A 10,296-nucleotide genomic window follows, 5' to 3' on the forward strand; every position below is an offset into this window, starting at 1 on the left:
ATTCAAAGCACAGTTTTTGATGGCCTTTACAAGTTCTGTCCGAAAAGAAAGCTCAGGCCCTTCTCAAACCAAGAATTTAACTGCCAAACGAGCCCGTCCTGGTCTACTAGAGGAAATGAAGCGCCTATTTCGCCGCGCCGACCCTAACATGACCGAAGGTGAAAGACTGAAATTCCTGATGCGAGGCGTTAAAGAGTCGCTTTTTGCAGGGCTTGCCCGAAATCTGCCAAATAAAGTGGCGGAATTTGAAACGGAAGCGTCTACCATCGAGCAGACATTGGACACCCGGATGCGCCACTACGAGCGACCACTTCAGCCGGACTACTCAAGCCACTACCCCAGCGCATCTGCAAGCGGAGAGAACCTTAGGAAACTCATCCGGGAGATCGCGCGAGAGGAGCACCGCCGATTGATTCCATCATCGCAACAACCCCAGGTGCGGACGCTCGCGGACGTCGTCCGTGAAGACGTGCAGCATGCGCTGGGCGTTTCTAAAGCGACGACTCCGATGGCTCCAGTGCATGAATCAGCAGCGATGAACTATGATGCTGCATTATGTCGTCCTGCACCCCGACGCGACCTCCGAAGCCCTCGTCGCTACCATCCTGCTCCCGAAAGCCGCCCCTTGGCCCCCGCCCGCCAAGTCTACCAACGATCTCCAAGCCCCAGGAAATGCGAAGCCTGGAGGCCATCTAACAACCGACCGCTCTGTTTCCGTTGTGGTGAGGCAGGACATATTCTCCGTCACTGCTCGTACAGGCGGATCGGCCTCCGTGGTTTCGCTGTAGACGCCCCACGACCCCGTCCTGGCGAGCGACCACAAAAAATCAACGACTTCCTGCGCAGCGGAGAGTACTAGTCGCCAAGGTGTCTGTCACGCTCCCCATCGCCGTACAATGCCCGATTTGCATCGCAGGGCCACGGTTACGTGCAAGGACGGTCTCCTAGCCCCCGTAGGGGAACTAAAGGCAGCAACCTTTGGAGGTGAGGTTGCTCAACGGCGAAAAAACGAACATCCTCCGCCGCCGACGATCACTAACGACGATGCAGCCATTTCACCGCCGCTCCACACGACGACATCGATGACAACACGACCAGAGTGCAAGCCGACACTGCCGCCCAGCAAAGTAACAACGGTATGCCCCGGCCATGACCTGAAGAAACGACGGAGCCGAGATCGGACACCAAGGCCCACGTGCAATGCGAGGACGCGAACAAGTGACCTTGAAGTTTATATCGACGGTCGCAGAGTCACTGCCCTAGGAGACACCGTAGCTGACTATTCAGTCATCAATGGACCGCTAGCCTCTCAGCTTAGAAACGTTACCACCGCTTGGGATGGCCCGCTGATTCGCACTGCAGTTGGCATCCTGATTACTCCATCGGGACGATGCACTACAAGAATAACCGTAAATGGGTGTACTTACCCAACCAGCTTTGTGGTCTTGCAGCAGTGCTCCCGAGACGCGATTTTAGGCATGGACTTCCTAAATGAACATAGGGCTATCATCGACCTCCGATCCAAGGTCATCAAGCTCTCTGCAGACAAAGCCATACCTGCTACGACGACTTCCATGACAACACGTCGCTCTAAACGTTCTCGACGGAGAACTGACCGTGCCGCCCCGATCAAGCGTCGCAGTCAGCGTAGGTAGCGCCGACATCGAAACCGCTGAAGGCATCGTCGAAGGAAATATCCAGTTGCTCTTGGAAAGAGGTGTCGGCATCGCAAGAAGCACTGCGAAATCCCGGAGAGGACAAGCTGAGGTGCTGGTAACAAACTTCACCAAAGAATATCGGCATCTCAACAAGTGCACGACAATCGCTTTTCTCGACGAACTAGCGGACCGCAAAGACGTATTCGCCCTCCACGACCAACCACTGCAAGACGCACTGCACCAATTCCATCAGCCCACATTTGAAATCAACCCGGCATTGACAAACAGCAGGAAAAACCAGATTCGCAGTCTTCTTCGAAGCTACAGGGAGTTCTTTTCGTCATCGTCGAAGGTACGACAAACTTCACTGGCCAAGCACCGCATTATAACGGACGAACACGCCCGACCTCTGCGCCAAAGCCCTTATCGTGTATCGCCGCGAGAACGCCAGGCCATTCGCGATCAAGTTGAGGAAATGCTGCGTGATGACGTAATCCAGCTATCGAACAGCCCTTTGGCGGCACCAGTCGCTTTGGTGAAGAAGAAAGACGGCACACTTCGCTACTGCGTTGATTACCGCCGCTTGAATAGCATAACGAAGAAGGATATCAACCTGCTTCCCCGCTTCGATGACACTCTCGACCGGCTCTGCAATGCAAGGCACTTCTCATCGATGGACCTGAAGAGCGGATATTGGCAAATTGAGGTCGACGAAAGAGATCGCGAGAAGACCGCATTCATTACACCGGACGGCCTTTATGAGTTCAAGGTGATGCCATTTGGCCTCTGCTCCGCACCAGCCACGTTTCAACGAGTAATGGATACAGTCCTGGCGGGCTTGAAATGGCAAATTTGTTTGGTATATTTGGACGACGTTGTTGTCTTCTCGTCATACTTTGAAGACCACCTAAAACAACTGCAGATAGTGCTGGAAGCCATCAAATCATCGGGACTAACGTTAAAAGCCAGGAGCCAGGCTTTCTTATTTTTCTTTTCTTTTTCTTTTTTTTTCATCTGGTGGAGAATTGCGGGGCACCGGGATTTGAACCCCGGTCCTCTTGCACGCGAGGCGGATGTTCTACCGCTACGCCACCGCTGCACTGATCCTGGAAACTGACCCTGGCAACGTTTAATGCTAGAACCCTAGCTAGTGAAGCTAGTTTAGCAGTGCTGTTAGAGGAACTAGAGGGCATGAAATGGGATGTCATAGGGCTTAGCGAGGTTAGGAGGCCGAATGAGGCATATACTGTCCTGAAGGATGGGCATGTACTGTGTTATCGAGGTTTACCAGAAAGGCGACAACTAGGAGTAGGTTTCCTTGTCAAGAAGTATATAGCGGGTAATATAGATGAATTTTATAGTATTAATGAGAGGGTTGCAGGCATCGTAATTAGGCTTAATAAGCGGTATAAACTGAAGGTTGTACAGGCCTATGCACCTACATGTAGTTATGATGACCAGACAGTTGAAAGCTTCTATGAAGATGTAGAATCGGCAATGCGAAAAGTAAAGACGCAGTATACTGTACTAATGGGCGACTTCAATGCCAAGGTAGGGAAAAACAGGCAGGAGACAAGGCAGTAGGTGGCTATGGCAATGGTTCTTGGAATAGTAGGGGGGAGTTACTAGTTGAGTTTGCAGAGCGCAATAACTTACGAATCATGAATACCTTCTTCAGCAAACGGAAGAACCGGAAATGGACATGGAAAAGTCCTAACGGAGAGACTAAAAATGAAATCGACTTCATAATGTGTTCAACCCCCGCCATTGTGCAGGATGTAGAGGTAATCGGGAAAGTGCGATGCAGTGACCACAGGATGGTGAGGTCCCGAATTAGCCTAAATCTGAAAAAGGAACGCAATAGATTAGTAAGAAAGAAACCCATCAACGAATTAGCGGTGAGGAGGAGGGCAGAAGAGTTCAGGATCTCGCTACAGAATAGGTATTCAGCTCTAACTGAGGATGGCGACATTACCCTAGAGGCAAGGAACAATAATTTCAGAGATATCATTACTGAGTGCGCGGTAGAAGTAGGCGGTAGGATAGTTAGAGAGGATACCGGTAAGCTGTCTAAGGAGACGAAAGATTTGATTAAGAAACGCCAGAGTATGAAAGCTTCCAATCCAACAGACCAGATTGAATTGGCTGAGATATCAAAGCTAATCAATAAGCGCAAGGTGGCCGATATAAGGAAGTATAACATGGAGAAAATTGAGCATGCTGTAAAGAACGGGGGAAGCCTTAAAGCGGCAAAGAAGAAATTGGGCATGGGCAAAAACCAGATGTATGCGATAAGGGACAAGGCGGGCAACGTCATCACTAATATGGACAAGATAGTCAAAGTAGCCGAGGAGTTCTACACAGATCTCTACAGTAGCCAAAGTAGTCAGGACCGTAATGAGATTGGCGGTAGGGAAAAACAGTCAGACGTTCCACCAGTGTCGAAGGACGAGGTCAAGAAAGCACTAGAAACTATGAAAAGGGGGAAATCAGCTGGAGAGGATCAGATAACTACAGATTTGCTGAAGGACGGGGGAGATATCGTGCTAGAAAAACTGGCCACTCTGTATACGCAGTGCCTGGTGTCATCGACGGTACCGGAACCATGGAAGAATGCAAACATTATCCTCATTCACAAGAAAGGGGACCCTAAGGACCTTAAAAATTACAGACCAATCTGCTTACTGTCTGTTACGTATAAGGTATCTACTAAGGTAATCGCTAATAGAATCAGGACAACCTTAGACTGCAATCAAGCAAAGGATCAAGAAGGGTTTCGGAAACGGTACTCTACTATCGACCATATCCATACCATCAATCAGGTGATAGAAAAATGCTCGGAATATAACCAGCCCTTATACATAGCATTCATTGATTACGAAAAAGCATTTGACTCAGTTGAAACCTCAGCGGTGATGCAGGCATTGCGAAATCAGGGGGTAGACGAGCCGTACGTGAAAGTTCTGGAAGATATATATAGTGGCTGCACAGCAACCATAGTTCTGCATAAAGAAAGTAACAAAATTCCCATAAAGAAAGGTGTTAGGCAAGGAGACACAATCTCCCCAGTACTATTCACAGCTTGTTTAGAGGAAGTATTCAGAGACTTGGAATGGGAGCAGTTAGGGATAAGGGTGAATGGAGAATACCTCAGTAATCTGCGATTTGCTGATGACATTGCCTTGCTAAGCAATTCGGGGGATGAACTGCAAATAATGATTGATGACCTAGACAGAAAAAGTAGAAAGGTAGGCTTGAGAATCAATATGCAGAAGACTAAGGTAATGTTCAACAGCCTCGGGAAAGAACAGCAGTTTACGTTAGGTAGCGAAATACTGGAAGTAGTAGGCGAATATGTGTACTTAGGACAGGTAGTAACCGCAGATCCGGACCATGAAAAGGAAATAACAAGAAGAATAAGATTGGGATGGAGCGCATTTGGCAAGCACTCGCAGATTATGACTAGCAGCTTACCGGTATCGCTCAAGAGGAAAGTATACAACAGTTGCATCTTGCCTGTACTCACCTATGGGGCTGAAACGTGGAGGCTAACCAAGAGAGTTCTATTTAAGTTGAGGACAGCCCAGAGGGCTATGGAACGAAAAATGGTAGGGGTAACGTTAAGAGATAGAAAGCGTGCAGAGTGGGTCAGAGAAATAACTCAAGTTACCGACATTCTAGTGGAAATTAAGGAGAAGAAATGGGCATGGGCAGGACATGTAGTGCGAAGAGAGGATAACCGATGGTCGCTGAGGGTAACAAACTGGATTCCAAGGGAAGGAATGCGTAGTAGGGGGCGGCAGAAAGTTAGGTGGGCGGATGAGATTAAGAAGTTCGCAGGGGTCAAGTGGATGCAGCTAGCGCAGAACCGGGTTAAGTGGAGAAATATGGGAGAGGCCTTCGCCCTGCAGTGGGTATAATCAGGCTGATGATGATGATGATGATGATGATGATGATGATGAACGTTAAAAGCAGAGAAGTGTCACTTCGCCTACGAAGAACTGCGGTTTCTAGGTCTCATGGTTAGTAAGGATGGTGTTCGCCCAGACCCATTGAAAACAGCTGCAATCGCACAATTCCCACCGCCTGCCGACAAGAAAGCTGTGCGCCGATTCTTTGGGTTGTGCGCTTATTATCGACGATTTGCCAGACACTTTTCGCGCATCGCCGAACCATTGACGCAGCTTACGAAGGCTGACGTACCTTTTAAATGGGAAGCGCCGCAAGGAGAAGCCTTCGACGAACTTCAGTGCCGCCTGCAGTGCCCTCCCGTACTTGGCCATTATGATGAAAACGCCGAGACCGAAACTCACACCTACGCGAGCAGTGTGGGCTTAGGAGCCGTTCTAGTCCAGAAGAGTGCCGGACAGGAGTAAGTAATCGCCTACGCTAGCAGGTCCATCACAAAAGCCGAAGTCAATTACTCGACGACCGAGAAGGAGTGCCTTGCCATCATCTGGGCCACTTCTAAGTTTCGTCCGCCGCGAGATCGACTTAGAGGTGGCGCCACCGTCACTACGGTAGTGTGGATCGGCAGACGGCGGCGCTCGCAGAAACGCACGCTGCGTAGGTCTGCTTCCGAGTTTACGGCGGGTACGTTGGCGATGAAAACGTGTCTTCTGCAGTATTTCTGCAATATTGCAGAAAAAAATTCAAAGATTTTGCCAATTCAGCAGAAGAAGAGTGGATTTTAGGAAAACAAAGCACGCAACCACCAGTCTTCTAGATTTACTTTGCACGTTTCTTGCGCTGTACCGCGCTCACGCGCCTAATGGTTGGGCCTGCCTAATGACAACTTTGTTTTTCTTATCGACATTTAAACAGTTTAGTGAGACCGGCGAATTTAGTGTCAAGCCCACGTAGATACAAGGTTCGTGCTCTGACCTGCAGTAATTTAGATTGAATCGAGAAAGCCTGGTTCATTATATCGTACTTGACTCGAGGATTAAGCAGGTTAAATGCAGAATTGGCAGCGCACTGCATGGCGAGTTGCTTTAGACTGAGTGCACATCAACTCTGGCCCAGACAACCACGCACAAGTATTCCCCAAAAATGAGATCACGCCGACACTATACAGGAAACCTCGCCGCACAGGAAAGCTGATTGTTCACGTGTACAGCGCTGAGTGGATTGAATTGCCGAGATGCTTTTTGCGGCCACTGTCATAGAATGTGATATAGTGTATTAATGCATGCGCCACTAACTGTAAATGATTTCCTGAAACCGAGGAAAGTATAAGGGATTTCTGATGTGTGTGTGATGTTTATAAATAACGATAAATTAGTAGTGTAATTATTTTGTTTTGCAATGCGAATAAATTTCACCGTGTGAGAGAACTTTTACACACTTGACAGAATTTACAATAATCAGCGATTAATTTTCAGGAACGTTAAAGTGCAAGCTACGAATTACTCGCTGCGAAGACATCGTTATAAACTGCGCATGGGCACTGTCATTTTTTTGGGAAGCAATTTTACAGGCAGAAAATTTCTTTATCCCTAATTATTTAGCAGTGACTAAATCTTATGCGAAGTAAAATATTAGGGTTGCTTCCAAAACAGATGCCGGACATAAAACTATTCCGAAAGAAATGGAGTAGCATGGGAATATCATGCGACTATAAAAATGTATTTATTCCCGAACTAAACACTGATATTTAAGCCCTCATGAAGCTGTTTTACTCCCCTTGTCAGAAATGACGAGTTTTGTCGGAAGACAGCACTTGGACGAAAAGGGATTATAATGATTATAATAGGCTACCATTAAAGTATATTGATCTAGGCGTATTATGTAATATTTAGGGTAACAATTAGGTGGAGGGAATATGTTTCCCAAACATTCTAGCATTCAACGAGTAATGGACACAGCCCTGGCAGGCTTGAAATGACAAATTTGTTTGGTATGCAAGCAAAATGTGCTCACTCAAACTTTCACGGATGCACAGAAGCCTTCTACAACAGAAGAAAAGAAATGCATATTGGTCCGGGTTTAACACATGAAAGCGACATCGGCTATGACGGATGATTGCAGATTCTGGTTTTGATGTTTTTTTTTTTCATTATTCACACCACATTTACCACGTGGGATATTGTTTATTGTGCAGTCAAATCCCACAGCAGAGGAACGCCTATCGAAACGGTTGTGACTGAATCCCCCGTTCTCGAAATCAGCAGTCGAGCGCCCTTACCATTGAGACACCGCGACAGAGGTTTAAAAAAAAAAAGAGTACTCACACAACTGTATCGTGCATACAGACGGCATAGTAGGCATAGAGTGGTCTGTTCAAACTGCATTCTGCTATATGAAGCAGTCTGCGGTGGCATATGTTTTAGTAGCTGCGGTATTCCAAACATAAACGGGAATATGCGATTTCTGAACGTTTGCATTAACGTTTATTGACGGCAACGACCTCTTTTGCTTTGACACGGCGGTAACGACAGTGCCACTTCGTTTGAGACATTGCATGTCAAAGGATCTTGTTGTATCCTTATTTCTTGTTTCAGTTTCGTTTCTTTCAGTGTACATATCGTCATCGTCATTCAATATGATTCCCTATATAAGCGGCTTCACTGTGATGAATAAAGGAGGGTTTTTGCATACTGCGCTTGCGTGGTCCCGTGTCATGCGTCTAGTCTGAATCAGACACCACATATTGGCGACGAGGATCAGTATCGGAGCCATGTCACTTGGGTGTTTCCCAGCACCGCCCCTTTCTTGCCTGCACCCGGTGACCCGGCTGTGCCTTGGCAGCAGTGGAAACGCTTATTCCTGAATTTCCTGGAGGCCATTGGTGGCGATGAACTGAAGCCGAAGCGTTGCAAGGCAATTCTGCTAAACTCGCTCGGGGTTGAAGGCCAGCGAATATTCTACAGCATCCTTGCACAAGGAGCAGACGCGACTGCGGACGCCAAGGCCGAGGACAAGGTGGCTGCGGACGCCAAGGCCGAGGAAAAGGTGGACCAGTTCAAGGACGCGCTTGCTGCTCTGGATACGCATTTCGCGAGCGTTACGAATGATTTGGTGGAGTGGCGCCGGTTTCGCCAAAGACAACTGCCTGGTGAGACATTTCAAGCATTTACAAACAGTCTTCGGGACCTTGCGTCTACTTGCAATTTTGGCAGTGCTACCGATAGCATGATTCGAGACCAATTACTGGAAGGCACTTTGTCACGAACAACCCGTGAACGCATGCTTTATGAAGGGTCTTCGCTTACATTGCAGCGTGCTGTTGACATCGGGAAGCAAATTGAGCAAAGACAAGAGCTCAGGGAATTCGCGCATAGCACTGTGAACAATATTCAAGATGTGCGAAAAAGGTCAGACTCTGAGCAAGGAAATTGTTACAGGTGCGGCTCGTCATCGCATATGGCTAACTCGACTGCATGTCCGGCGAGGAACAAGCGTTGCCACTCTTGTGGAAAAATTGGTCACTTTTCAAGCATGTGCACATCGAGGAAAATAAAATATGCCGTTCGAAAGCCCGAGAAGGCCAACGCCGTCACGGTACTTCAAATCGGTGACCGTAATGCGTCGGCGAAAGATATTCGAGCCAACATTTCCATCGGGAAGATAAGATTGCCGTTGCTGTCGACACAGGCGCTACGGTTTCTTTGCTCAGTGAAGAGCACTACCACAAATATCTAGCTGACACGTACCCATTACGACCGCCGACTGCCAATTTGTGTAACTATTCCGGAGAACAAATGAAGGTAAGCGGTTGCTTTCTTGCTGACGTATCTTACAAGGGAAACAGCCAGTGTGCTTTTTCATGTCACAACCAAGGGCACTTCGCTGCTGGGGCTTGATGCCGTTCGGAGCCTAGGAATCACTATCAACGGCTCAACCTTGAATTGCTTCCAGGAGACATGCCCTGATTCACTGCCTTCAGAACTTACGCACCAGTTTGCGCTCTTGTTCACGGAGCAGTTAGGGCATGTGAAAGGCTTTGCTCACCATCTTAAATGCTGTTCATCTGTAAAACCAGTCGTTGCGAATCTCAGACGCCTGCCGCTCACGCTACGGCAACAGGTATCGATAGAGATACAACGCCTGCTGGCCGAAGATATAGTTGAACCTGTCGACGCATCGGAGTGGATTTCACCGATCGTCGTCGTGAGGAAGAAGGACGGTTCAATTAGGATGTGTGTGGACCTACGTGAAGTGAACAAGGCAGTAATTGCCGATGCTTTTCCTCTTCCGCATACAGAGTAATTACTTCATGAACTAGCTGGAGGAACGTGCTTCTCAAAGCGCGACTTAGCGTCGGCATACCACCAGCTAGAACTGGCTCCGGAAAGTCGGGGACTAACCACCTTTATCACGCACAAAGGATTGCTTCGTTTTACGAGAGTGTGTTTTGGCCTTGCATCTGCCCCTTCAGCCTTTCAGAGAATGATGCAGCATATTTTGAAAGATTGTAAAGGCGTACTTTGTTACATTGATGATGTGATTGTGCGGGGCAAGACACGTGAGGAGCACCGCAAGAATCTACACCAGGTGCTAAAACGCATTGATGATTCAGGTTTGAAGCTCAACCAGAAATGCACATTTGCTTTTCAGAGCTATCCTTTTTAGGGCATACGGTGAGCTCAAAAGGGCTCACACCATTGCGGTCTAAGGTTGACGCTATTGTCAAAGT

The 10,296-nt window shown here is 48.0% G+C and overlaps 1 pseudogene; it reads left to right on the forward strand.

Annotated features, from left to right (window-relative positions):
• The first annotated feature begins 8,337 nt into the window (after window positions 1-8,337).
• Window positions 8,338-9,783, forward strand: LOC146202111 (uncharacterized; annotated as a pseudogene).
• The last annotated feature ends 513 nt before the right edge of the window (window positions 9,784-10,296 follow it).

This window comes from Amblyomma maculatum, chromosome 1, assembly GCF_055883805.1.
Source record: "Amblyomma maculatum isolate TAMU_Amacu chromosome 1, ASM5588380v1, whole genome shotgun sequence".
Classification (NCBI taxonomy): domain Eukaryota; kingdom Metazoa; phylum Arthropoda; class Arachnida; order Ixodida; family Ixodidae; genus Amblyomma; species Amblyomma maculatum.